Source organism: Eumetopias jubatus, unplaced genomic scaffold (genome assembly GCF_037043125.1).
Source record: "Eumetopias jubatus isolate StellerSeaLion01/CBP00866 unplaced genomic scaffold, mEumJub1_p1.0 scaffold_22, whole genome shotgun sequence".
Lineage (NCBI taxonomy): Eukaryota > Metazoa > Chordata > Mammalia > Carnivora > Otariidae > Eumetopias > Eumetopias jubatus.
In genome coordinates this window covers 1-27,841 of record NW_028274828.1, presented here as the reverse complement: position 1 = coordinate 27,841, position 27,841 = coordinate 1, and positions in this window count along the sequence as shown.

The following is a 27,841-nucleotide window of genomic DNA, read 5'->3' as shown; positions in this document are numbered from 1 at the left end:
GGCTATAAAATCAAAGCACAGAAATCAGTGGCATTCCTATACACCAACAACAAGACAGAAGAGAGACAAATCAAGGAGTCGATCCCATTCACAATGGCACCCAAAACCATAAGATACCTAGGAATAAATTGAACCAAAGAGGCAAAGGATCTGTACTCAGAAAACTACAGAATACTCAGGAATGAAATTGAAGAAGACACAAAGAAATGGAAAAACGTTCCATGCTCATGGATTGGGAGAAACAACATTGTGAAGAGGTCAATGCTCCCTAGAGCAATCTACACATTCAATGCAATCCCCATCAAAATACCATCCACTTTTTTCAAAGGAATGGAACAAATAATCCTAAATTTTGAATGGAACCAGAAGAGACCCCGAATAGCCAGAGGAGTATTGAAAAAGAAGAGCAAAGCGGGCGGCATCACAATTCTGGACTTCGAGCGCTATGACAAAGCTGTCCTCATCAAGACAGTATGGTACTGGCACAAAAACAGACACATAGATCCATGGAACAGAATCGAGAGCCCAGAAATGGACCCTCAACTCTATGGTCAACTTACCTTTGACTAAGCAGGAAAGAATGTCCAATGGCAAAAAGACAGCCTCTTCAACAACGGGTGTTGGGAAAATTGGACAGCCACATGCAGAAGAATGACACTGGACCATTTCCATACACCACACACAAAAATAGACTCCAAATGCGTGAAAGACCTCACTGTGAGACAGGAGTCCATCAAAATCCTAAAGGAGAACACAGGTAGCAAGCTCTTCGACGTCAGCCGCAGCAACTTCTTCCTAGAAACATCACCAAAGGCACGGGAAGCCAGGGCCAAAATGAACTATTGGGATTTCATCAAGATAAAAAGCTTTGGCACAGCAAAAGAAACAGTCCACAAAACCAAAAGACACCCGACACAATGGGAGAAAATATTTGCAAATGACATATCAGATAAAGGGCTACTATCCAAAATCTATAAAGAACTTATCGAACTCAACAGCCAAAGAACAAATAATCCAATCAAGAAATGGGCAGAAGCCATGAACAGACATTTCTCCAAAGAAGACATCCAAATGGCCAACAGGCACATGAAAAAGTGCTCAACACGGCTCGGCATCAGGGAAACCCAAATCAAAACCTCAATGAGACACCACCTCACACCCGTCAGAAGGGCTAAAATTAACAAGTCAGGGAACGACAGATGTTGGCGGGGATGTGGAGAAAGGGGAACCCTCCTACAGTGTTGGTGGGAATGCAAGCTGGCGCAACCCCTCTGGATAACAGTATGGAGGTTCCTCAAACAGTTGAAATTAGAGCTACCATTCGATCCAGCAATGGCATTCTTGGGTATTTACCCCAAAGATACAAAGGTAGGGACCCGAAGCGGTACGTGCACCCCATTGTTTATAGCAGCAATGTCCACAATAGCCAAACTGTGGAAAGAGCCAAGATGTCCATCGACAGAGGAATGGATAAAGAAGAGGTGGTATACATATACACAATGGAATATTATGCAGCCATCAAAAGGAATGAGATCTTGCCATGTGCAACGACGTGGATGGAACAGGAGGGTCCGATGATTAGTGAAATACGTCAATCAGAGAAAGACATGTATCATATGACCTCACTGATATGAGGAATTCTTAATGTCAGGAACAAACTGAGGGTTGCTGGAGTGGTCGGGGGTGGGAGGGATGGGGTGGCTGGGTGATAGACATTGGGGAGGGTATGAGCTACGGTGAGCGCTGTAATTGTGTAAGACTGTTGAATCACAGATCTGTACTTCTGAAACAAATAACGCAACATATTTTAAGAATAAAGAAAAAGGAGAAGATAGCAGGAGAGGAAGAATGAAGGGGAGATAGTCAGACGGGGAGACGAACCAGGAGAGATGATGGAATCTGAAAAACAAACTGAGGTTTCAAGACGGGAGGTGGGTAGGGGGATGGGTTAACCTGGTGATGGGTAATAAAGAGGGCACATTCCGCATGGAGCACTGTGTGTTAGGAACAAACAATGAATCATGGAACACTACACCAAAACAAATGATGTAGTACATGGTGATTAACAAAGCAATAAAAAACAAAGACTGTAATAAGAGATGAAGAAGGACACTATGTCCTACTTAAAGGGTCTATCCAACAAGAAGATCTAACAATTGTAAATGTCTATGCCCCGAACATGGGAGCATCCAATTATATAAGGCAATTAATAAGGAAAGGAAAGAAACACATGGACAACAATACAATAATAGTGGGGCACTTTAACACCCCCCTGACTGAAATGGCCAGATCATCTAAGCAAAAGATCAACAAGGAAATAAAGACTTGAAATGACACACTGGAGCAAATGGACTTCACAGACATATGCAGAACGTTCCATCCCAAAGCAACGGAATACACTTTCTTCTCTAGTGCCCATGGAACATTCTCCAGAATGGATCACATCCTAGGTCCCAAATCAGGTCTCAACCGGTACCAAAAGTTTGGGATCATTCCCTGCACATTTTCAGACCACAATGCTTTGAAACTAGAACTCAATCACAAGACGAACGTCGGAAAGAACTCAAATACATGGAGGCTAAAGAGCCTCCTACTAAAGAATGAATGGGTCAACCAGGAAATTAAAGAAGATTTTAAAAAACTCATGGAAACCAATGAAAATGAAAACACAACTGCCCAAAATCGTTGGGATACACCCACGGCAGTCCTGCGAGGAAAGTAGAGAGCAATACAAGCCTTTGTCAAGAAACAAGAAAGGTCTCAAATACACAACCTAACCCTACACCTAAAGGAGCTGGAGAAAGAACGCAAAGAAAGCCTAAACCCAGCAGGAGAAGAGAAATCATGAAGATCAGAGCAGAAATCAATGAACTAGAACCCAAAAGAACAGGAGAACAGATCAACGGAACTAGGAGCTGGTTCTTTGAAAGAATTCACAAGGTTGATAAACCCCTGGCCAGGCTGATCAAAAAGAAAAGAGAAATGACCCAAATCAACAAAATCATGAATGAAAGAGGAGAGATCACAACCAACACCAAAGAAATACAAACAATTATAAGAACATAATATGAGCAACCCTATGGCAGCAAATTAGATAACCTGGAAGAAATGGGTGCCTTCCTAGAGATGTGTCAACTACCAAAACTGACCAGGAAGAAATAGAAAACCTAAAGAGTCCTATAACCACGAAGGCAATTGAAGCAGTCATCAAAAATCTCCCAAGAAACCAAAGCCCAGGGCCAGGTGGCTTCCCAGGGGAATTCTATCAGACATTTAAAGAAGAAATAATACCTAGTCTCCTGAAACGGTTCCCAAAGGTAGAAAGGCAAGGAAAACTTCCAAACTCATTTTATGAGGCCACCGTTACCTTGATCCCCAAACCAGACAAAGATCCCATCAAAAAGGAGAATTACAGACCCATATCCTTGATGAACATCGATGCAAAAATCCTCACCAAATTACTAGCCAAGAGGATCCAACAGTACATTAAAAGGACTATTCACCACGACCAAGTGGGATTTATCCCTGGGCTGCAAGGCTGGTTCAACATCCGCAAATCAATCAACGTGATAAAATACATTCACAAAAGAAAGAACAAGAATCATAGGATCCTCTCAATAGATGCAGAAAAAGCATTTGACAAAGTACAGCACCCTTTCTTGATCAAAACTCTTCAGAGTATAGGGACAGAGGGTACATACCTCAATATCATAAAAGCCATCTAGGAAAACCTACAGCGAATATCATTCTCAATGGGGAAAAGCTGAGAGCTTTTCCCCTAAGGTCAGGAACGCGGCAGGGAGAGCCACTCTCACCACTGCTACTCAACATAGTATTCGAAGTCCTAGCCACAGCAATCAGACAACAAAAAGAAATCAAAGGCATCCCAAACGGCAGAGAGGAAGTCAAACTCTCACTCTTTGCAGATGATATGATACTTTATGTGGAAAACCCAAAAGACTCCACCCCAAAACTGCTAGAACTCACACAGGAATTCAGTCAAGGAGCAGGCTATAAAATCAATGCACAGAAATCAGTGGCATTCCTCTACACCAACAACAAGACAGAAGAGAGACAAATCAAGGAGTCGATCCCATTCACAATGGCACCCAAAACCATAAGATACCTAGGAATAAATTGAACCAAGGAGGCAAAGGATCTGTACTCAGAAATCTACAGAATACTCAGGAATGAAATTGAAGAAGACACAAAGAAATGGAAAAACGTTCCATTCTCATGGATTGGGAGAACCAACATTGTGAAGAGGTCAATGCTCCCTAGAGCAATCTACACATTCAATGCAATCCCCATCAAAATACCATCCACTTTTTTCAAAGGAATGGAACAAATAATCCTAAATTTTGAATGGAACCAGAAGAGACCCCGAATAGCCAGAGGAGTATTGAAAAAGAAGAGCAAAGCGGGCGGCATCACAATTCTGGACTTCGAGCGCTATGACAAAGCTGTCCTCATCAAGACAGTATGGTACTGGCACAAAAACAGACACATAGATCCATGGAACAGAATCGAGAGCCCAGAAATGGACCCTCAACTCTATGGTCAACTTACCTTTGACAAAGCAGGAAAGAATGTCCAATGGCAAAAAGACAGCCTCTTCAACAACGGGTGTTGGGAAAATTGGACAGCCACATGCAGAAGAATGACACTGGACCATTTCCATACACCACACACAAAAATAGACTCCAAATGCGTGAAAGACCTCACTGTGAGACAGGAGTCCATCAAAATCCTAAAGGAGAACACAGGTAGCAAGCTCTTCGACGTCAGCCGCAGCAACTTCTTCCTAGAAACATCACCAAAGGCACGGGAAGCCAGGGCCAAAATGAACTATTGGGATTTCATCAAGATAAAAAGCTTTGGCACAGCAAAAGAAACAGTCCACAAAACCAAAAGACACCCGACACAATGGGAGAAAATATTTGCAAATGACATATCAGATAAAGGGCTACTATCCAAAATCTATAAAGAACTTATCGAACTCAACAGCCAAAGAACAAATAATCCAATCAAGAAATGGGCAGAAGCCATGAACAGACATTTTTCCAAAGAAGACATCCAAATGGCCAACAGGCACATGAAAAAGTGCTCAACACGGCTCGGCATCAGGGAAATCCAAATCAAAACCTCAATGAGACACCACCTCACACCCGTCAGAAGGGCTAAAATTAACAAGTCAGGGAACGACAGATGTTGGCGGGGATGTGGAGAAAGGGGAACCCTCCTACAGTGTTGGTGGGAATGCAAGCTGGCGCAACCCCTCTGGAAAACAGTATGGAGGTTCCTCAAACAGTTGAAATTAGAGCTACCATTCGATCCAGCAATGGCACTCCTGGGTATTTACCCCAAAGATACAAAGGTAGGGACCCGAAGCGGTACGTGCACCCCATTGTTTATAGCAGCAATGTCCACAATAGCCAAACTGTGGAAAGAGCCAAGATGTCCATCGACAGAGGAATGGATAAAGAAGAGGTGGTATACATACACACAATGGAATATTATGCAGCCATCAAAAGGAATGAGATCTTGCCATGTGCAACGACGTGGATGGAACAGGAGGGTCCGATGATTAGTGAAATACGTCAATCAGAGAAAGACATGTATCATATGACCTCACTGATATGAGGAATTCTTAATGTCAGGAACAAACTGAGGGTTCCTGGAGTGGTCGGGGGTGGGAGGGATGGGGTGGCTGGGTGATAGACATTGGGGAGGGTATGAGCTACGGTGAGCGCTGTGAATTCTGTAAGATTGTTGAATCACAGATCTGTACTTCTGAAACAAATAACGCAATATATTTTAAGAATAAAGAAAAAGGAGAAGATAGCAGGAGAGGAAGAATGAAGGGGAGATAGTCAGACGGGGAGACGAACCAGGAGAGATGATGGACTCTGAAAAACAAACTGAGGTTTCAAGACGGGAGGTGGGTAGGGGGATGGGTTAGCCTGGTGATGGGTAATAAAGAGGGCACATTCCGCATGGAGCACTGTCTGTTAGGAATAAACAATGAATCATGGAACACTACACCAAAACAAATGATGTAGTACATGGTGATTAACAAAGCAATAAAAAACAAAGACTGTAATAAGAGATGAAGAAGGACACTATGTCCTACTTAAAGGGTCTATCCAACAAGAAGATCTAACAATTGTAAATATCTATGCCCCGAACATGGGAGCATCCAATTATATAAGGCAATTAATAAGAAAAGCAAAGAAACACATGGACAACAATACAATAATAGTGGGGCACTTTAACACCCCCCTGACTGAAATGGCCAGATCATCTAAGCAAAAGATCAACAAGGAAATAAAGACTTGAAATGACACACTGGAGCAAATGGACTTCACAGACATATGCAGAACGTTCCATCCCAAAGCAACGGAATACACTTTGTTCTCTAGTGCCCATGGAACATTCTCCAGAATGGATCACATCCTAGGTCCCAAATCAGGTCTCAACCGGTACCAAAAGTTTGGGATCATTCCCTGCACATTTTCAGACCACAATGCTTTGAAACTAGAAATCAATCACAAGAGGAACGTCGGAAAGAACTCAAATACATGGAGGCTAAAGAGCCTCCTACTAAAGAATGAATGGGTCAATCAGGAAATTAAAGAAGATTTTAAAAAACTCATGGAAACCAATGAAAATGAAAACACAACTGCCCAAACTCGTTGGGATACACCCACGGCAGTCCTGCGAGGAATGTAGAGAGCAATACAAGCCTTTGTCAAGAAACAAGAAAGGTCTCAAATACACAACCTAACCCTACACCTAAAGGAGCTGGAGAAAGAACGGCAAAGAAAGCCTAAACCCAGCAGGAGAAGAGAAATCATGAGGATCAGAGCAGAAATCAATGAACTAGAACCCAAAAGAACAGGAGAACAGATCAACGGAACTAGGAGCTGGTTCTGTGAAAGAATTCACAAGGTTGATAAACCCCTGGCCAGGCTGATCAAAAAGAAAAGAGAAATGACCCAAATCAACAAAATCATGAATGAAAGAGGAGAGATCACAACCAACACCAAAGAAATACAAACAATTATAAGAACATAATATGAGCAACCCTATGGCAGCAAATTAGATAACCTGGAAGAAATGGGTGCCTTCCTAGAGATGTGTCAACTACCAAAACTGACCCAGGAAGAAAGAGAAAACCTAAAGAGTCCTATAACCACGAAGGCAATTGAAGCAGTCATCAAAAATCTCCCAAGAAACCAAAGCCCAGGGCCAGGTGGCTTCCCAGGGGAATTCTATCAGACATTTAAAGAAGAAATAATACCTAGTCTCCTGAAACGGTTCCCAAAGGTAGAAAGGCAAGGAAAACTTCCAAACTCATTTTATGAGGCCACCGTTACCTTGATCCCCAAACCAGACAAAGATCCCATCAAAAAGGAGAATTACAGACCCATATCCTTGATGAACATCGATGCAAAAATCCTCACCAAATTACTAGCCAAGAGGATCCAACAGTACATTAAAAGGACTATTCACCACGACCAAGTGGGATTTATCCCTGGGCCGCAAGGCTGGTTCAACATCCGCAAATCAATCAACGTGATAAAATACATTCACAAAAGAAAGAACAAGAATCATAGGATCCTCTCAATAGATGCAGAAATAGCATTTGACAAAGTACAGCACACTTTCTTGATCAAAACTCTTCAGAGTATAGGGACAGAGGGTACATACCTCAATATCATAAAAGCCATCTACGAAAAACCTACAGCGAATATCATTCTCAATGGGGAAAAGCTGAGAGCTTTTCCCCTAAGGTCAGGAACGTGGCAGGGAGAGCCACTCTCACCACTGCTACTCAACATAGTATTCGAAGTCCTAGCCACAGCAATCAGACAACAAAAAGAAATCAAAGGCATCCCAATCGGCAGAGAGGAAGTCAAACTCTCACTCTTTGCAGATGATATGATACTTTATGTGGAAAACCCAAAAGACTCCACCCCAAAACTGCTAGAACTCACACAGGAATTCAGTCAAGGAGCAGGCTATAAAATCAAAGCACAGAAATCAGTGGCATTCCTATACAGCAACAACAAGACAGAAGAGAGACAAATCAAGGAGTCGATCCCATTCACAATGGCACCCAAAACCATAAGATACCTAGGAATAAATTGAACCAAAGAGGCAAAGGATCTGTACTCAGAAAACTACAGAATACTCAGGAATGAAATTGAAGAAGACACAAAGAAATGGAAAAACGTTCCATGCTCATGGATTGGGAGAACCAACATTGTGAAGAGGTCAATGCTCCCTAGAGCAATCTACACATTCAATGCAATCCCCATCAAAATACCATCCACTTTTTTCAAAGGAATGGAACAAATAATCCTAAATTTTGAATGGAACCAGAAGAGACCCGGAATAGCCAGAGGAGTATTGAAAAAGAAGAGCAAAGCGGGCGGCATCACAATTCTGGACTTCGAGCGCTATGACAAAGCTGTCCTCATCAAGACAGTATGGTACTGGCACAAAAACAGACACATAGATCCATGGAACAGAATCGAGAGCCCAGAAATGGACCCTCAACTCTATGGTCAACTTACCTTTGACAAAGCAGGAAAGAATGTCCAATGGCAAAAAGACAGCCTCTTCAACAACGGGTGTTGGGAAAATTGGACAGCCACATGCAGAAGAATGACACTGGACCATTTCCATACACCACACACAAAAATAGACTCCAAATGCGTGAAAGACCTCACTGTGAGACAGGAGTCCATCAAAATCCTAAAGGAGAACACAGGTAGCAAGCTCTTCGACGTCAGCCGCAGCAACTTCTTCCTAGAAACATCACCAAAGGCACGGGAAGCCAGGGCCAAAATGAACTATTGGGATTTCATCAAGATAAAAAGCTTTGGCACAGCAAAAGAAACAGTCCACAAAACCAAAAGACACCCGACACAATGGGAGAAAATATTTGCAAATGACATATCAGATAAAGGGCTACTATCCAAAATCTATACAGAACTTATCGAACTCAACAGCCAAAGAACAAATAATCCAATCAAGAAATGGGCAGAAGCCATGAACAGACATTTCTCCAAAGAAGACATCCAAATGGCCAACAGGCACATGAAAAAGTGCTCAACACGGCTCGGCATCAGGGAAACCCAAATCAAAACCTCAATGAGACACCACCTCACACCCGTCAGAAGGGCTAAAATTAACAAGTCAGGGAACGACAGATGTTGGCGGGGATGTGGAGAAAGGGGAACCCTCCTACAGTGTTGGTGGGAATGCAAGCTGGCGCAACCCCTCTGGAAAACAGTATGGAGGTTCCTCAAACAGTTGAAATTAGAGCTACCATTCGATCCAGCAATGGCACTCCTGGGTATTTACCCCAAAGATACAAAGGTAGGGACCCGAAGCGGTACGTGCACCCCATTGTTTATAGCAGCAATGTCCACAATAGCCAAACTGTGGAAAGAGCCAAGATGTCCATCGACAGAGGAATGGATAAAGAAGAGGTGGTATACATATACACAATGGAATATTATGCAGCCATCCAAAGGAATGAGATCTTGCCATGTGCAACGACGTGGATGGAACAGGAGGGTCCGATGATTAGTGAAATACGTCAATCAGAGAAAGACATGTATCATATGACCTCACTGATATGAGGAATTCTTAATGTCAGGAACAAACTGAGGGTTGCTGGAGTGGTCGGGGGTGGGAGGGATGGGGTGGCTGGGTGATAGACATTGGGGAGGGAATGAGCTACGGTGAGCGCTGTGAATTGTGTAAGACTGTTGAATCACAGATCTGTACTTCTGAAACAAATAACGCAACATATTTTAAGAATAAAGAAAAAGGAGAAGATAGCACGAGAGGAAGAATGAAGGGGAGATAGTCAGACGGGGAGACGAACCAGGAGAGATGATGGAATCTGAAAAACAAACTGAGGTTTCAAGACGGGAGGTGGGTAGGGGGATGGGTTAGCCTGGTGATGGGTAATAAAGAGGGCACATTCCGCATGGAGCACTGTGTGTTAGGAAAAAACAATGAATCATGGAACACTACACCAAAACAAATGATGTAGTACATGGTGATTAACAAAGCAATAAAAAACAAAGACTGTAAAAAGAGATGAAGAAGGACACTATGTCCTACTTAAAGGGTCTATCCAACAAGAAGATCTAACAATTGTAAATATCTATGCCCCGAACATGGGAGCATCCAATTATATAAGGCAATTAATAAGAAAAGCAAAGAAACACATGGACAACAATACAATAATAGTGGGGCACTTTAACACCCCCCTGACTGAAATGGCCAGATCATCTAAGCCAAAGATCAACAAGGAAATAAAGACTTGAAATGACACACTGGAGCAAATGGACTTCATAGACATATGCAGAACGTTCCATCCCAAAGCAACGGAATACACTTTGTTCTCTAGTGCCCATGGAACATTCTCCAGAATGGATCACATCCTAGGTCCCAAATCAGGTCTCAACCGGTACCAAAAGTTTGGGATCATTCCCTGCACATTTTCAGACCACAATGCTTTGAAACTAGAACTCAATCACAAGAGGAAAGTCGGAAAGAACTCAAATACATGGAGCCTAAAGAGCCTCCTACTAACGAATGAATGGGTCAACCAGGAAATTAAAGAAGATTTTAAAAAACTCATGGAAACCAATGAAAATGAAAACACAACTGCCCAAAATCGTTGGGATACACCCACGGCAGTCCTGCGAGGAAAGTAGATAGTAATACAAGCCTTTGTCAAGAAACAAGAAAGGTCTCAAATACACAACCTAACCCTACACCTAAAGGAGCTGGAGAAAGAACGGCAAAGAAAGCCTAAACCCAGCAGGAGAAGAGAAATCATGAAGATCAGAGCAGAAATCAATGAACTAGACCCCAAAAGAACAGGAGAACAGAGCAACGGAACTAGGAGCTGGTTCTTTGAAAGAATTCACAAGGTTGATAAACCCCTGGCCAGGCTGATCAAAAAGAAAAGAGAAATGACCCAAATCAACAAAATCAGGAATGAAAGAGGAGAGATCACAAACAACACCAAAGAAATACAAACAATTATAAGAACATAATATGAGCAACCCTATGGCAGTAAATTAGATAACCTGGAAGAAATGGGTGCCTTCCTAGAGATGTGTCAACTACCAAAACTGACCCAGGAAGAAATAGAAAACCTAAAGAGTCCTATAACCACGAAGGCAATTGAAGCAGTCATCAAAAATCTCCGAAAAAAACCAAAGCCCAGGGCCAGGTGGCTTCCCAGGGGAATTCTATCAGACATTTAAAGAAGAAATAATACCTAGTCTCCTGAAACGGTTCCCAAAGGTAGAAAGGCAAGGAAAACTTCCAAACTCATTTTATGAGGCCACCGTTACCTTGATCCCCAAACCAGACAAAGATCCCATCAAAAAGGAGAATTACAGACCCATATCCTTGATGAACATCGATGCAAAAATCCTCACCAAATTACTAGCCAAGAGGATCCAACAGTATATTAAAAGGACTATTCACCACGACCAAGTGGGATTTATCCCTGGGCCGCAAGGCTGGTTCAACATCCGCAAATCAATCAACGTGACAAAATACATTCACAAAAGAAAGAACAAGAATCATAGGATCCTCTCAATAGATGCAGAAAAAGCATTTGACAAAGTACAGCACCCTTTCTTGATCAAAACTCTTCAGAGTATAGGGACAGAGGGTACATACCTCAATATCATAAAAGCCATCTACGAAAAACCTACAGCGAATATCATTCTCAATGGGGAAAAGCTGAGAGCTTTTCCCCTAAGGTCAGGAACGCGGCAGGGAGAGCCACTCTCACCACTGCTACTCAACATAGTATTCGAAGTCCTAGCCACAGCAATCAGACAACAAAAAGAAATCAAAGGCATCCCAATCGGCAGAGAGGAAGTCAAACTCTCACTCTTTGCAGATGATATGATACTTTATGTGGAAAACCCAAAAGACTCCACCCCAAAACTGCTAGAACTCACACAGGAATTCAGTCAAGGAGCAGGCTATAAAATCAATGCACAGAAATCAGTGGCATTCCTCTACACCAACAACGAGACAGAAGAGAGACAAATCAAGGAGTCGATCCCATTCACAATGGCACACAAAACCATAAGATACCTAGGAATAAATTGAACCAAAGAGGCAAAGGATCTGTACTCAGAAAACTACAGAATACTCAGGAATGAAATTGAAGAAGACACAAAGAAATGGAAAAACGTTCCATGCTCATGGATTGGGAGAACCAACATTGTGAAGAGGTCAATGCTCCCTAGAGCAATCTACACATTCAATGCAATCCCCATCAAAATACCATCCACTTTTTTCAAAGGAATGGAACAAATAATCCTAAATTTTGAATGGAACCAGAAGAGACCCCGAATAGCCAGAGGAGTATTGAAAAAGAAGAGCAAAGCGGGCGGCATCACAATTCTGGACTTCGAGCGCTATGACAAAGCTGTCCTCATCAAGACAGTATGGTACTGGCACAAAAACAGACACATAGATCCATGGAACAGAATCGAGAGCCCAGAAATGGACCCTCAACTCTATGGTCAACTTACCTTTGACAAAGCAGGAAAGAATGTCCAATGGCAAAAAGACAGCCTCTTCAACAACGGGTGTTGGGAAAATTGGACAGCCACATGCAGAAGAATGACACTGGACCATTTCCATACACCACACACAAAAATAGACTCCAAATGCGTGAAAGACCTCACTGTGAGACAGGAGTCCATCAAAATCCTAAAGGAGAACACAGGTAGCAAGCTCTTCGACGTCAGCCGCAGCAACTTCTTCCTAGAAACATCACCAAAGGCACGGGAAGCCAGGGCCAAAATGAACTATTGGGATTTCATCAAGATAAAAAGCTTTGGCACAGCAAAAGAAACAGTCCACAAAACCAAAAGACACCCGACACAATGGGAGAAAATATTTGCAAATGACATATCAGATAAAGGGCTACTATCCAAAATCTATACAGAACTTATCGAACTCAACAGCCAAAGAACAAATAATCCAATCAAGAAATGGGCAGAAGCCATGAACAGACATTTCTCCAAAGAAGACATCCAAATGGCCAACAGGCACATGAAAAAGTGCTCAACACGGCTCGGCATCAGGGAAATCCAAATCAAAACCTCAATGAGACACCACCTCACACCCGTCAGAAGGGCTAAAATTAACACGTCAGGGAACGACAGATGTTGGCGGGGATGTGGAGAAAGGGGAACCCTCCTACAGTGTTGGTGGGAATGCAAGCTGGCGCAACCCCTCTGGAAAACAGTATGGAGGTTCCTCAAACAGTTGAAATTAGAGCTACCATTCGATCCAGCAATGGCACTCCTGGGTATTTACCCCAAATTTACCTACACTCCTGGGTATTTACCCCAAATTTACCATTCGATCCAGCAATGGCACTCCTGGGTATTTACCCCAAATTTACCTACAAAGGTAGGGACCCGAAGCGGTACGTGCACCCCATTGTTTATAGCAGCAATGTCCACAATAGCCAAACTGTGGAAAGAGCCAAGATGTCCATCGACAGAGGAATGGATAAAGAAGAGGTGGTATACATACACACAATGGAATATTATGCAGCCATCAAAAGGAATGAGATCTTGCCATGTGCAACGACGTGGATGGAACAGGAGGGTCCGATGATTAGTGAAATACGTCAATCAGAGAAAGACATGTATCATATGACCTCACTGATATGAGGAATTCTTAATGTCAGGAACAAACTGAGGGTTCCTGGAGTGGTCGGGGGTGGGAGGGATGGGGTGGCTGGGTGATAGACATTGGGGAGGGTATGAGCTACGGTGAGCGCTGTGAATTCTGTAAGATTGTTGAATCACAGATCTGTACTTCTGAAACAAATAACGCAATATATTTTAAGAATAAAGAAAAAGGAGAAGATAGCAGGAGAGGAAGAATGAAGGGGAGATAGTCAGACGGGGAGACGAACCAGGAGAGATGATGGACTCTGAAAAACAAACTGAGGTTTCAAGACGGGAGGTGGGTAGGGGGATGGGTTAGCCTGGTGATGGGTAATAAAGAGGGCACATTCCGCATGGAGCACTGTGTGTTAGGAATAAACAATGAATCATGGAACACTACACCAAAACAAATGATGTAGTACATGGTGATTAACAAAGCAATAAAAAACAAAGACTGTAATAAGAGATGAAGAAGGACACTATGTCCTACTTAAAGGGTCTATCCAACAAGAAGATCTAACAATTGTAAATATCTATGCCCCGAACATGGGAGCATCCAATTATATAAGGCAATTAATAAGAAAAGCAAAGAAACACATGGACAACAATACAATAATAGTGGGGCACTTTAACACCCCCCTGACTGAAATGGCCAGATCATCTAAGCAAAAGATCAACAAGGAAATAAAGACTTGAAATGACACACTGGAGCAAATGGACTTCACAGACATATGCAGAACGTTCCATCCCAAAGCAACGGAATACACTTTCTTCTCTAGTGCCCATGGAACATTCTCCAGAATGGATCACATCCTAGGTCCCAAATCAGGTCTCAACCGGTACCAAAAGTTTGGGATCATTCCCTGCACATTTTCAGACCACAATGCTTTGAAACTAGAACTCAATCACAAGAGGAACGTCGGAAAGAACTCAAATACATGGAGGCTAAAGAGCCTCCTACTAAAGAATGAATGGGTCAACCAGGAAATTAAAGAAGATTTTAAAAAACTCATGGAAACCAATGAAAATGAAAACACAACTGCCCAAAATCGTTGGGATACACCCACGGCAGTCCTGCGAGGAATGTAGAGAGCAATACAAGCCTTTGTCAAGAAACAAGAAAGGTCTCAAATACACAACCTAACCCTACACCTAAAGGAGCTGGAGAAAGAACGGCAAAGAAAGCCTAAACCCAGCAGGAGAAGAGAAATCATGAAGATCAGAGCAGAAATCAATGAACTAGAACCCAAAAGAACAGGAGAACAGATCAATGGAACTAGGAGCTGGTTCTTTGAAAGAATTCACAAGGTTGATAAACCCCTGGCCAGGCTGATCAAAAAGAAAAGAGAAATGACCCAAATCAACAAAATCATGAATGAAAGAGGAGAGATCACAACCAACACCAAAGAAATACAAACAATTATAAGAACATAATATGAGCAACCCTATGGCAGCAAATTAGATAACCTGGAAGAAATGGGTGCCTTCCTAGAGATGTGTCAACTACCAAAACTGACCAGGAAGAAATAGAAAACCTAAAGAGTCCTATAACCACGAAGGCAATTGAAGCAGTCATCAAAAATCTCCCAAGAAACCAAAGCCCAGGGCCAGGTGGCTTCCCAGGGGAATTCTATCAGACATTTAAAGAAGAAATAATACCTAGTCTCCTGAAACGGTTCCCAAAGGTAGAAAGGCAAGGAAAACTTCCAAACTCATTTTATGAGGCCACTGTTACCTTGATCCCCAAACCAGACAAAGATCCCATCAAAAAGGAGAATTACAGACCAATATCCTTGATGAACATCGATGCAAAAATCCTCACCAAAATACTAGCCAAGAGGATCCAACAGTACATTAAAAGGACTATTCACCACGACCAAGTGGGATTTATCCCTGGGCCGCAAGGCTGGTTCAACATCCGCAAATCAATCAACGTGATAAAATACATTCACAAAAGAAAGAACAAGAATCATAGGATCCTCTCAATAGATGCAGAAAAAGCATTTGACAAAGTACAGCACCCTTTCTTGATCAAAACTCTTCAGAGTATAGGGACAGAGGGTACATACCTCAATATCATAAAAGCCATCTACGAAAAACCTACAGCGAATATCATTCTCAATGGGGAAAAGCTGAGAGCTTTTCCCCTAAGGTCAGGAACGCGGCAGGGAGAGCCACTCTCACCACTGCTACTCAACATAGTATTCGAAGTCCTAGCCACAGCAATCAGACAACAAAAAGAAATCAAAGGCATCCCAATCGGCAGAGAGGAAGTCAAACTCTCACTCTTTGCAGATGATATGATACTTTATGTGGAAAACCCAAAAGACTCCACCCCAAAACTGCTAGAACTCACACAGGAATTCAGTCAAGGAGCAGGCTATAAAATCAAAGCACAGAAATCAGTGGCATTCCTATACACCAACAACAAGACAGAAGAGAGACAAATCAAGGAGTCGATCCCATTCACAATGGCACCCAAAAACATAAGATACCTAGGAATAAATTGAACCAAAGAGGCAAAGGATCTGTACTCAGAAAACTACAGAATACTCAGGAATGAAATTGAAGAAGACACAAAGAAATGGAAAAACGTTCCATGCTCATGGATTGGGAGAACCAACATTGTGAAGAGGTCAATGCTCCCTAGAGCAATCTACACATTCAATGCAATCCCCATCAAAATACCATCCACTTTTTTCAAAGGAATGGAACAAATAATCCTAAATTTTGAATGGAACCAGAAGAGACCCCGAATAGCCAGAGGAGTATTGAAAAAGAAGAGCAAAGCGGGCGGCATCGCAATTCTGGACTTCGAGCGCTATGACAAAGCTGTCCTCATCAAGACAGTATGGTACTGGCACAAAAACAGACACATAGATCCATGGAACAGAATCGAGAGCCCAGAAATGGACCCTCAACTCTATGGTCAACTTACCTTTGACAAAGCAGGAAAGAATGTCCAATGGCAAAAAGACAGCCTCTTCAACAACGGGTGTTGGGAAAATTGGACAGCCACATGCAGAAGAATGACACTGGACCATTTCCATACACCACACACAAAAATAGACTCCAAATGCGTGAAAGACCTCACTGTGAGACAGGAGTCCATCAAAATCCTAAAGGAGAACACAGGTAGCAAGCTCTTCGACGTCAGCCGCAGCAACTTCTTCCTAGAAACATCACCAAAGGCACGGGAAGCCAGGGCCAAAATGAACTATTGGGATTTCATCAAGATAAAAAGCTTTGGCACAGCAAAAGAAACAGTCCACAAAACCAAAAGACACCCGACACAATGGGAGAAAATATTTGCAAATGACATATCAGATAAAGGGCTACTATCCAAAATCTATAAAGAACTTATCGAACTCAACAGCCAAAGAACAAATAATCCAATCAAGAAATGGGCAGAAGCCATGAACAGACATTTTTCCAAAGAAGACATCCAAATGGCCAACAGGCCCATGAAAAAGTGCTCAACACGGCTCGGCATCAGGGAAATCCAAATCAAAACCTCAATGAGACACCACCTCACACCCGTCAGAAGGGCTAAAATTAACACGTCAGGGAACGACAGATGTTGGCGGGGATGTGGAGAAAGGGGAACCCTCCTACAGTGTTGGTGGGAATGCAAGCTGGCGCAACCCCTCTGGAAAACAGTATGGAGGTTCCTCAAACAGTTGAAATTAGAGCTACCATTCGATCCAGCAATGGCACTCCTGGGTATTTACCCCAAAGATACAAAGGTAGGGACCCGAAGCGGTACGTGCACCCCATTGTTTATAGCAGCAATGTCCACAATAGCCAAACTGTGGAAAGAGCCAAGATGTCCATCGACAGAGGAATGGATAAAGAACAGGTGGTATACATACACACAATGGAATATTATGCAGCCATCAAAAGGAATGAGATCTTGCCATGTGCAACGACGTGGATGGAACAGGAGGGTCCGATGATTAGTGAAATACGTCAATCAGAGAAAGACATGTATCATATGACCTCACTGATATGAGGAATTCTTAATGTCAGGAACAAACTGAGGGTTGCTGGAGTGGTCGGGGGTGGGAGGGATGGGGTGGCTGGGTGATAGACATTGGGGAGGGTATGAGCTACGGTGAGCGCTGTAATTGTGTAAGACTGTTGAATCACAGATCTGTACTTCTGAAACAAATAACGCAACATATTTTAAGAATAAAGAAAAAGGAGAAGATAGCAGGAGAGGAAGAATGAAGGGGAGATAGTCAGACGGGGAGACGAACCAGGAGAGATGATGGAATCTGAAAAACAAACTGAGGTTTCAAGACGGGAGGTGGGTAGGGGGATGGGTTAACCTGGTGATGGGTAATAAAGAGGGCACATTCCGCATGGAGCACTGTGTGTTAGGAACAAACAATGAATCATGGAACACTACACCAAAACAAATGATGTAGTACATGGTGATTAACAAAGCAATAAAAAACAAAGACTGTAATAAGAGATGAAGAAGGACACTATGTCCTACTTAAAGGGTCTATCCAACAAGAAGATCTAACAATTGTAAATGTCTATGCCCCGAACATGGGAGCATCCAATTATATAAGGCAATTAATAAGGAAAGGAAAGAAACACATGGACAACAATACAATAATAGTGGGGCACTTTAACACCCCCCTGACTGAAATGGCCAGATCATCTAAGCAAAAGATCAACAAGGAAATAAAGACTTGAAATGACACACTGGAGCAAATGGACTTCACAGACATATGCAGAACGTTCCATCCCAAAGCAACGGAATACACTTTCTTCTCTAGTGCCCATGGAACATTCTCCAGAATGGATCACATCCTAGGTCCCAAATCAGGTCTCAACCGGTACCAAAAGTTTGGGATCATTCCCTGCACATTTTCAGACCACAATGCTTTGAAACTAGAACTCAATCACAAGACGAACGTCGGAAAGAACTCAAATACATGGAGGCTAAAGAGCCTCCTACTAAAGAATGAATGGGTCAACCAGGAAATTAAAGAAGATTTTAAAAAACTCATGGAAACCAATGAAAATGAAAACACAACTGCCCAAAATCGTTGGGATACACCCACGGCAGTCCTGCGAGGAAAGTAGAGAGCAATACAAGCCTTTGTCAAGAAACAAGAAAGGTCTCAAATACACAACCTAACCCTACACCTAAAGGAGCTGGAGAAAGAACGCAAAGAAAGCCTAAACCCAGCAGGAGAAGAGAAATCATGAAGATCAGAGCAGAAATCAATGAACTAGAACCCAAAAGAACAGGAGAACAGATCAACGGAACTAGGAGCTGGTTCTTTGAAAGAATTCACAAGGTTGATAAACCCCTGGCCAGGCTGATCAAAAAGAAAAGAGAAATGACCCAAATCAACAAAATCATGAATGAAAGAGGAGAGATCACAACCAACACCAAAGAAATACAAACAATTATAAGAACATAATATGAGCAACCCTATGGCAGCAAATTAGATAACCTGGAAGAAATGGGTGCCTTCCTAGAGATGTGTCAACTACCAAAACTGACCAGGAAGAAATAGAAAACCTAAAGAGTCCTATAACCACGAAGGCAATTGAAGCAGTCATCAAAAATCTCCCAAGAAACCAAAGCCCAGGGCCAGGTGGCTTCCCAGGGGAATTCTATCAGACATTTAAAGAAGAAATAATACCTAGTCTCCTGAAACGGTTCCCAAAGGTAGAAAGGCAAGGAAAACTTCCAAACTCATTTTATGAGGCCACCGTTACCTTGATCCCCAAACCAGACAAAGATCCCATCAAAAAGGAGAATTACAGACCCATATCCTTGATGAACATCGATGCAAAAATCCTCACCAAATTACTAGCCAAGAGGATCCAACAGTACATTAAAAGGACTATTCACCACGACCAAGTGGGATTTATCCCTGGGCCGCAAGGCTGGTTCAACATCTGCAAATCAATCAACGTGATAAAATACATTCACAAAAGAAAGAACAAGAATCATAGGATCCTCTCAATAGATGCAGAAAAAGCATTTGACAAAGTACAGCACCCTTTCTTGATCAAAACTCTTCAGAGTATAGGGACAGAGGGTACATACCTCAATATCATAAAAGCCATCTAGGAAAACCTACAGCGAATATCATTCTCAATGGGGAAAAGCTGAGAGCTTTTCCCCTAAGGTCAGGAACGCGGCAGGGAGAGCCACTCTCACCACTGCTACTCAACATAGTATTCGAAGTCCTAGCCACAGCAATCAGACAACAAAAAGAAATCAAAGGCATCCCAAACGGCAGAGAGGAAGTCAAACTCTCACTCTTTGCAGATGATATGATACTTTATGTGGAAAACCCAAAAGACTCCACCCCAAAACTGCTAGAACTCACACAGGAATTCAGTCAAGGAGCAGGCTATAAAATCAATGCACAGAAATCAGTGGCATTCCTCTACACCAACAACAAGACAGAAGAGAGACAAATCAAGGAGTCGATCCCATTCACAATGGCACCCAAAACCATAAGATACCTAGGAATAAATTGAACCAAGGAGGCAAAGGATCTGTACTCAGAAATCTACAGAATACTCAGGAATGAAATTGAAGAAGACACAAAGAAATGGAAAAACGTTCCATTCTCATGGATTGGGAGAACCAACATTGTGAAGAGGTCAATGCTCCCTAGAGCAATCTACACATTCAATGCAATCCCCATCAAAATACCATCCACTTTTTTCAAAGGAATGGAACAAATAATCCTAAATTTTGAATGGAACCAGAAGAGACCCGGAATAGCCAGAGGAGTATTGAAAAAGAAGAGCAAAGCGGGCGGCATCACAATTCTGGACTTCGAGCGCTATGACAAAGCTGTCCTCATCAAGACAGTATGGTACTGGCACAAAAACAGACACATAGATCCATGGAACAGAATCGAGAGCCCAGAAATGGACCCTCAACTCTATGGTCAACTTACCTTTGACAAAGCAGGAAAGAATGTCCAATGGCAAAAAGACAGCCTCTTCAACAACGGGTGTTGGGAAAATTGGACAGCCACATGCAGAAGAATGACACTGGACCATTTCCATACACCACACACAAAAATAGACTCCAAATGCGTGAAAGACCTCACTGTGAGACAGGAGTCCATCAAAATCCTAAAGGAGAACACAGGTAGCAAGCTCTTCGACGTCAGCCGCAGCAACTTCTTCCTAGAAACATCACCAAAGGCACGGGAAGCCAGGGCCAAAATGAACTATTGGGATTTCATCAAGATAAAAAGCTTTGGCACAGCAAAAGAAACAGTCCACAAAACCAAAAGACACCCGACACAATGGGAGAAAATATTTGCAAATGACATATCAGATAAAGGGCTACTATCCAAAATCTATACAGAACTTATCGAACTCAACAGCCAAAGAACAAATAATCCAATCAAGAAATGGGCAGAAGCCATGAACAGACATTTCTCCAAAGAAGACATCCAAATGGCCAACAGGCACATGAAAAAGTGCTCAACACGGCTCGGCATCAGGGAAACCCAAATCAAAACCTCAATGAGACACCACCTCACACCCGTCAGAAGGGCTAAAATTAACAAGTCAGGGAACGACAGATGTTGGCGGGGATGTGGAGAAAGGGGAACCCTCCTACAGTGTTGGTGGGAATGCAAGCTGGCGCAACCCCTCTGGAAAACAGTATGGAGGTTCCTCAAACAGTTGAAATTAGAGCTACCATTCGATCCAGCAATGGCACTCCTGGGTATTTACCCCAAAGATACAAAGGTAGGGACCCGAAGCGGTACGTGCACCCCATTGTTTATAGCAGCAATGTCCACAATAGCCAAACTGTGGAAAGAGCCAAGATGTCCATCGACAGAGGAATGGATAAAGAAGAGGTGGTATACATATACACAATGGAATATTATGCAGCCATCAAAAGGAATGAGATCTTGCCATGTGCAACGACGTGGATGGAACAGGAGGGTCCGATGATTAGTGAAATACGTCAATCAGAGAAAGACATGTATCATATGACCTCACTGATATGAGGAATTCTTAATGTCAGGAACAAACTGAGGGTTGCTGGAGTGGTCGGGGGTGGGAGGGATGGGGTGGCTGGGTGATAGACATTGGGGAGGGAATGAGCTACGGTGAGCGCTGTGAATTGTGTAAGACTGTTGAATCACAGATCTGTACTTCTGAAACAAATAACGCAACATATTTTAAGAATAAAGAAAAAGGAGAAGATAGCACGAGAGGAAGAATGAAGGGGAGATAGTCAGACGGGGAGACGAACCAGGAGAGATGATGGAATCTGAAAAATAAACTGAGGTTTCAAGACGGGAGGTGGGTAGGGGGATGGGTTAGCCTGGTGATGGGTAATAAAGAGGGCACATTCCGCATGGAGCACTGTGTGTTAGGAAAAAACAATGAATCATGGAACACTACACCAAAACAAATGATGTAGTACATGGTGATTAACAAAGCAATAAAAAACAAAGACTGTAAAAAGAGATGAAGAAGGACACTATGTCCTACTTAAAGGGTCTATCCAACAAGAAGATCTAACAATTGTAAATATCTATGCCCCGAACATGGGAGCATCCAATTATATAAGGCAATTAATAAGAAAAGCAAAGAAACACATGGACAACAATACAATAATAGTGGGGCACTTTAACACCCCCCTGACTGAAATGGCCAGATCATCTAAGCCAAAGATCAACAAGGAAATAAAGACTTGAAATGACACACTGGAGCAAATGGACTTCATAGACATATGCAGAACGTTCCATCCCAAAGCAACGGAATACACTTTGTTCTCTAGTGCCCATGGAACATTCTCCAGAATGGATCACATCCTAGGTCCCAAATCAGGTCTCAACCGGTACCAAAAGTTTGGGATCATTCCCTGCACATTTTCAGACCACAATGCTTTGAAACTAGAACTCAATCACAAGAGGAAAGTCGGAAAGAACTCAAATACATGGAGCCTAAAGAGCCTCCTACTAACGAATGAATGGGTCAACCAGGAAATTAAAGAAGATTTTAAAAAACTCATGGAAACCAATGAAAATGAAAACACAACTGCCCAAAATCGTTGGGATACACCCACGGCAGTCCTGCGAGGAAAGTAGATAGTAATACAAGCCTTTGTCAAGAAACAAGAAAGGTCTCAAATACACAACCTAACCCTACACCTAAAGGAGCTGGAGAAAGAACGGCAAAGAAAGCCTAAACCCAGCAGGAGAAGAGAAATCATGAAGATCAGAGCAGAAATCAATGAACTAGACCCCAAAAGAACAGGAGAACAGAGCAACGGAACTAGGAGCTGGTTCTTTGAAAGAATTCACAAGGTTGATAAACCCCTGGCCAGGCTGATCAAAAAGAAAAGAGAAATGACCCAAATCAACAAAATCAGGAATGAAAGAGGAGAGATCACAAACAACACCAAAGAAATACAAACAATTATAAGAACATAATATGAGCAACCCTATGGCAGTAAATTAGATAACCTGGAAGAAATGGGTGCCTTCCTAGAGATGTGTCAACTACCAAAACTGACCCAGGAAGAAATAGAAAACCTAAAGAGTCCTATAACCACGAAGGCAATTGAAGCAGTCATCAAAAATCTCCGAAAAAAACCAAAGCCCAGGGCCAGGTGGCTTCCCAGGGGAATTCTATCAGACATTTAAAGAAGAAATAATACCTAGTCTCCTGAAACGGTTCCCAAAGGTAGAAAGGCAAGGAAAACTTCCAAACTCATTTTATGAGGCCACCGTTACCTTGATCCCCAAACCAGACAAAGATCCCATCAAAAAGGAGAATTACAGACCCATATCCTTGATGAACATCGATGCAAAAATCCTCACCAAATTACTAGCCAAGAGGATCCAACAGTATATTAAAAGGACTATTCACCACGACCAAGTGGGATTTATCCCTGGGCCGCAAGGCTGGTTCAACATCCGCAAATCAATCAACGTGACAAAATACATTCACAAAAGAAAGAACAAGAATCATAGGATCCTCTCAATAGATGCAGAAAAAGCATTTGACAAAGTACAGCACCCTTTCTTGATCAAAACTCTTCAGAGTATAGGGACAGAGGGTACATACCTCAATATCATAAAAGCCATCTACGAAAAACCTACAGCGAATATCATTCTCAATGGGGAAAAGCTGAGAGCTTTTCCCCTAAGGTCAGGAACGCGGCAGGGAGAGCCACTCTCACCACTGCTACTCAACATAGTATTCGAAGTCCTAGCCACAGCAATCAGACAACAAAAAGAAATCAAAGGCATCCCAATCGGCAGAGAGGAAGTCAAACTCTCACTCTTTGCAGATGATATGATACTTTATGTGGAAAACCCAAAAGACTCCACCCCAAAACTGCTAGAACTCACACAGGAATTCAGTCAAGGAGCAGGCTATAAAATCAATGCACAGAAATCAGTGGCATTCCTCTACACCAACAACGAGACAGAAGAGAGACAAATCAAGGAGTCGATCCCATTCACAATGGCACACAAAACCATAAGATACCTAGGAATAAATTGAACCAAAGAGGCAAAGGATCTGTACTCAGAAAACTACAGAATACTCAGGAATGAAATTGAAGAAGACACAAAGAAATGGAAAAACGTTCCATGCTCATGGATTGGGAGAACCAACATTGTGAAGAGGTCAATGCTCCCTAGAGCAATCTACACATTCAATGCAATCCCCATCAAAATACCATCCACTTTTTTCAAAGGAATGGAACAAATAATCCTAAATTTTGAATGGAACCAGAAGAGACCCCGAATAGCCAGAGGAGTATTGAAAAAGAAGAGCAAAGCGGGCGGCATCACAATTCTGGACTTCGAGCGCTATGACAAAGCTGTCCTCATCAAGACAGTATGGTACTGGCACAAAAACAGACACATAGATCCATGGAACAGAATCGAGAGCCCAGAAATGGACCCTCAACTCTATGGTCAACTTACCTTTGACAAAGCAGGAAAGAATGTCCAATGGCAAAAAGACAGCCTCTTCAACAACGGGTGTTGGGAAAATTGGACAGCCACATGCAGAAGAATGACACTGGACCATTTCCATACACCACACACAAAAATAGACTCCAAATGCGTGAAAGACCTCACTGTGAGACAGGAGTCCATCAAAATCCTAAAGGAGAACACAGGTAGCAAGCTCTTCGACGTCAGCCGCAGCAACTTCTTCCTAGAAACATCACCAAAGGCACGGGAAGCCAGGGCCAAAATGAACTATTGGGATTTCATCAAGATAAAAAGCTTTGGCACAGCAAAAGAAACAGTCCACAAAACCAAAAGACACCCGACACAATGGGAGAAAATATTTGCAAATGACATATCAGATAAAGGGCTACTATCCAAAATCTATACAGAACTTATCGAACTCAACAGCCAAAGAACAAATAATCCAATCAAGAAATGGGCAGAAGCCATGAACAGACATTTCTCCAAAGAAGACATCCAAATGGCCAACAGGCACATGAAAAACTGCTCAACACGGCTCGGCATCAGGGAAATCCAAATCAAAACCTCAATGAGACACCACCTCACACCCGTCAGAAGGGCTAAAATTAACACGTCAGGGAACGACAGATGTTGGCGGGGATGTGGAGAAAGGGGAACCCTCCTACAGTGTTGGTGGGAATGCAAGCTGGCGCAACCCCTCTGGAAAACAGTATGGAGGTTCCTCAAACAGTTGAAATTAGAGCTACCATTCGATCCAGCAATGGCACTCCTGGGTATTTACCCCAAATTTACCTACACTCCTGGGTATTTACCCCAAATTTACCATTCGATCCAGCAATGGCACTCCTGGGTATTTACCCCAAATTTACCTACAAAGGTAGGGACCCGAAGCGGTACGTGCACCCCATTGTTTATAGCAGCAATGTCCACAATAGCCAAACTGTGGAAAGAGCCAAGATGTCCATCGACAGAGGAATGGATAAAGAAGAGGTGGTATACATACACACAATGGAATATTATGCAGCCATCAAAAGGAATGAGATCTTGCCATGTGCAACGACGTGGATGGAACAGGAGGGTCCGATGATTAGTGAAATACGTCAATCAGAGAAAGACATGTATCATATGACCTCACTGATATGAGGAATTCTTAATGTCAGGAACAAACTGAGGGTTCCTGGAGTGGTCGGGGGTGGGAGGGATGGGGTGGCTGGGTGATAGACATTGGGGAGGGTATGAGCTACGGTGAGCGCTGTGAATTCTGTAAGATTGTTGAATCACAGATCTGTACTTCTGAAACAAATAACGCAATATATTTTAAGAATAAAGAAAAAGGAGAAGATAGCAGGAGAGGAAGAATGAAGGGGAGATAGTCAGACGGGGAGACGAACCAGGAGAGATGATGGACTCTGAAAAACAAACTGAGGTTTCAAGACGGGAGGTGGGTAGGGGGATGGGTTAGCCTGGTGATGGGTAATAAAGAGGGCACATTCCGCATGGAGCACTGTGTGTTAGGAATAAACAATGAATCATGGAACACTACACCAAAACAAATGATGTAGTACATGGTGATTAACAAAGCAATAAAAAACAAAGACTGTAATAAGAGATGAAGAAGGACACTATGTCCTACTTAAAGGGTCTATCCAACAAGAAGATCTAACAATTGTAAATATCTATGCCCCGAACATGGGAGCATCCAATTATATAAGGCAATTAATAAGAAAAGCAAAGAAACACATGGACAACAATACAATAATAGTGGGGCACTTTAACACCCCCCTGACTGAAATGGCCAGATCATCTAAGCAAAAGATCAACAAGGAAATAAAGACTTGAAATGACACACTGGAGCAAATGGACTTCACAGACATATGCAGAACGTTCCATCCCAAAGCAACGGAATACACTTTCTTCTCTAGTGCCCATGGAACATTCTCCAGAATGGATCACATCCTAGGTCCCAAATCAGGTCTCAACCGGTACCAAAAGTTTGGGATCATTCCCTGCACATTTTCAGACCACAATGCTTTGAAACTAGAACTCAATCACAAGAGGAACGTCGGAAAGAACTCAAATACATGGAGGCTAAAGAGCCTCCTACTAAAGAATGAATGGGTCAACCAGGAAATTAAAGAAGATTTTAAAAAACTCATGGAAACCAATGAAAATGAAAACACAACTGCCCAAAATCGTTGGGATACACCCACGGCAGTCCTGCGAGGAATGTAGAGAGCAATACAAGCCTTTGTCAAGAAACAAGAAAGGTCTCAAATACACAACCTAACCCTACACCTAAAGGAGCTGGAGAAAGAACGGCAAAGAAAGCCTAAACCCAGCAGGAGAAGAGAAATCATGAAGATCAGAGCAGAAATCAATGAACTAGAACCCAAAAGAACAGGAGAACAGATCAATGGAACTAGGAGCTGGTTCTTTGAAAGAATTCACAAGGTTGATAAACCCCTGGCCAGGCTGATCAAAAAGAAAAGAGAAATGACCCAAATCAACAAAATCATGAATGAAAGAGGAGAGATCACAACCAACACCAAAGAAATACAAACAATTATAAGAACATAATATGAGCAACCCTATGGCAGCAAATTAGATAACCTGGAAGAAATGGGTGCCTTCCTAGAGATGTGTCAACTACCAAAACTGACCAGGAAGAAATAGAAAACCTAAAGAGTCCTATAACCACGAAGGCAATTGAAGCAGTCATCAAAAATCTCCCAAGAAACCAAAGCCCAGGGCCAGGTGGCTTCCCAGGGGAATTCTATCAGACATTTAAAGAAGAAATAATACCTAGTCTCCTGAAACGGTTCCCAAAGGTAGAAAGGCAAGGAAAACTTCCAAACTCATTTTATGAGGCCACTGTTACCTTGATCCCCAAACCAGACAAAGATCCCATCAAAAAGGAGAATTACAGACCAATATCCTTGATGAACATCGATGCAAAAATCCTCACCAAAATACTAGCCAAGAGGATCCAACAGTACATTAAAAGGACTATTCACCACGACCAAGTGGGATTTATCCCTGGGCCGCAAGGCTGGTTCAACATCCGCAAATCAATCAACGTGATAAAATACATTCACAAAAGAAAGAACAAGAATCATA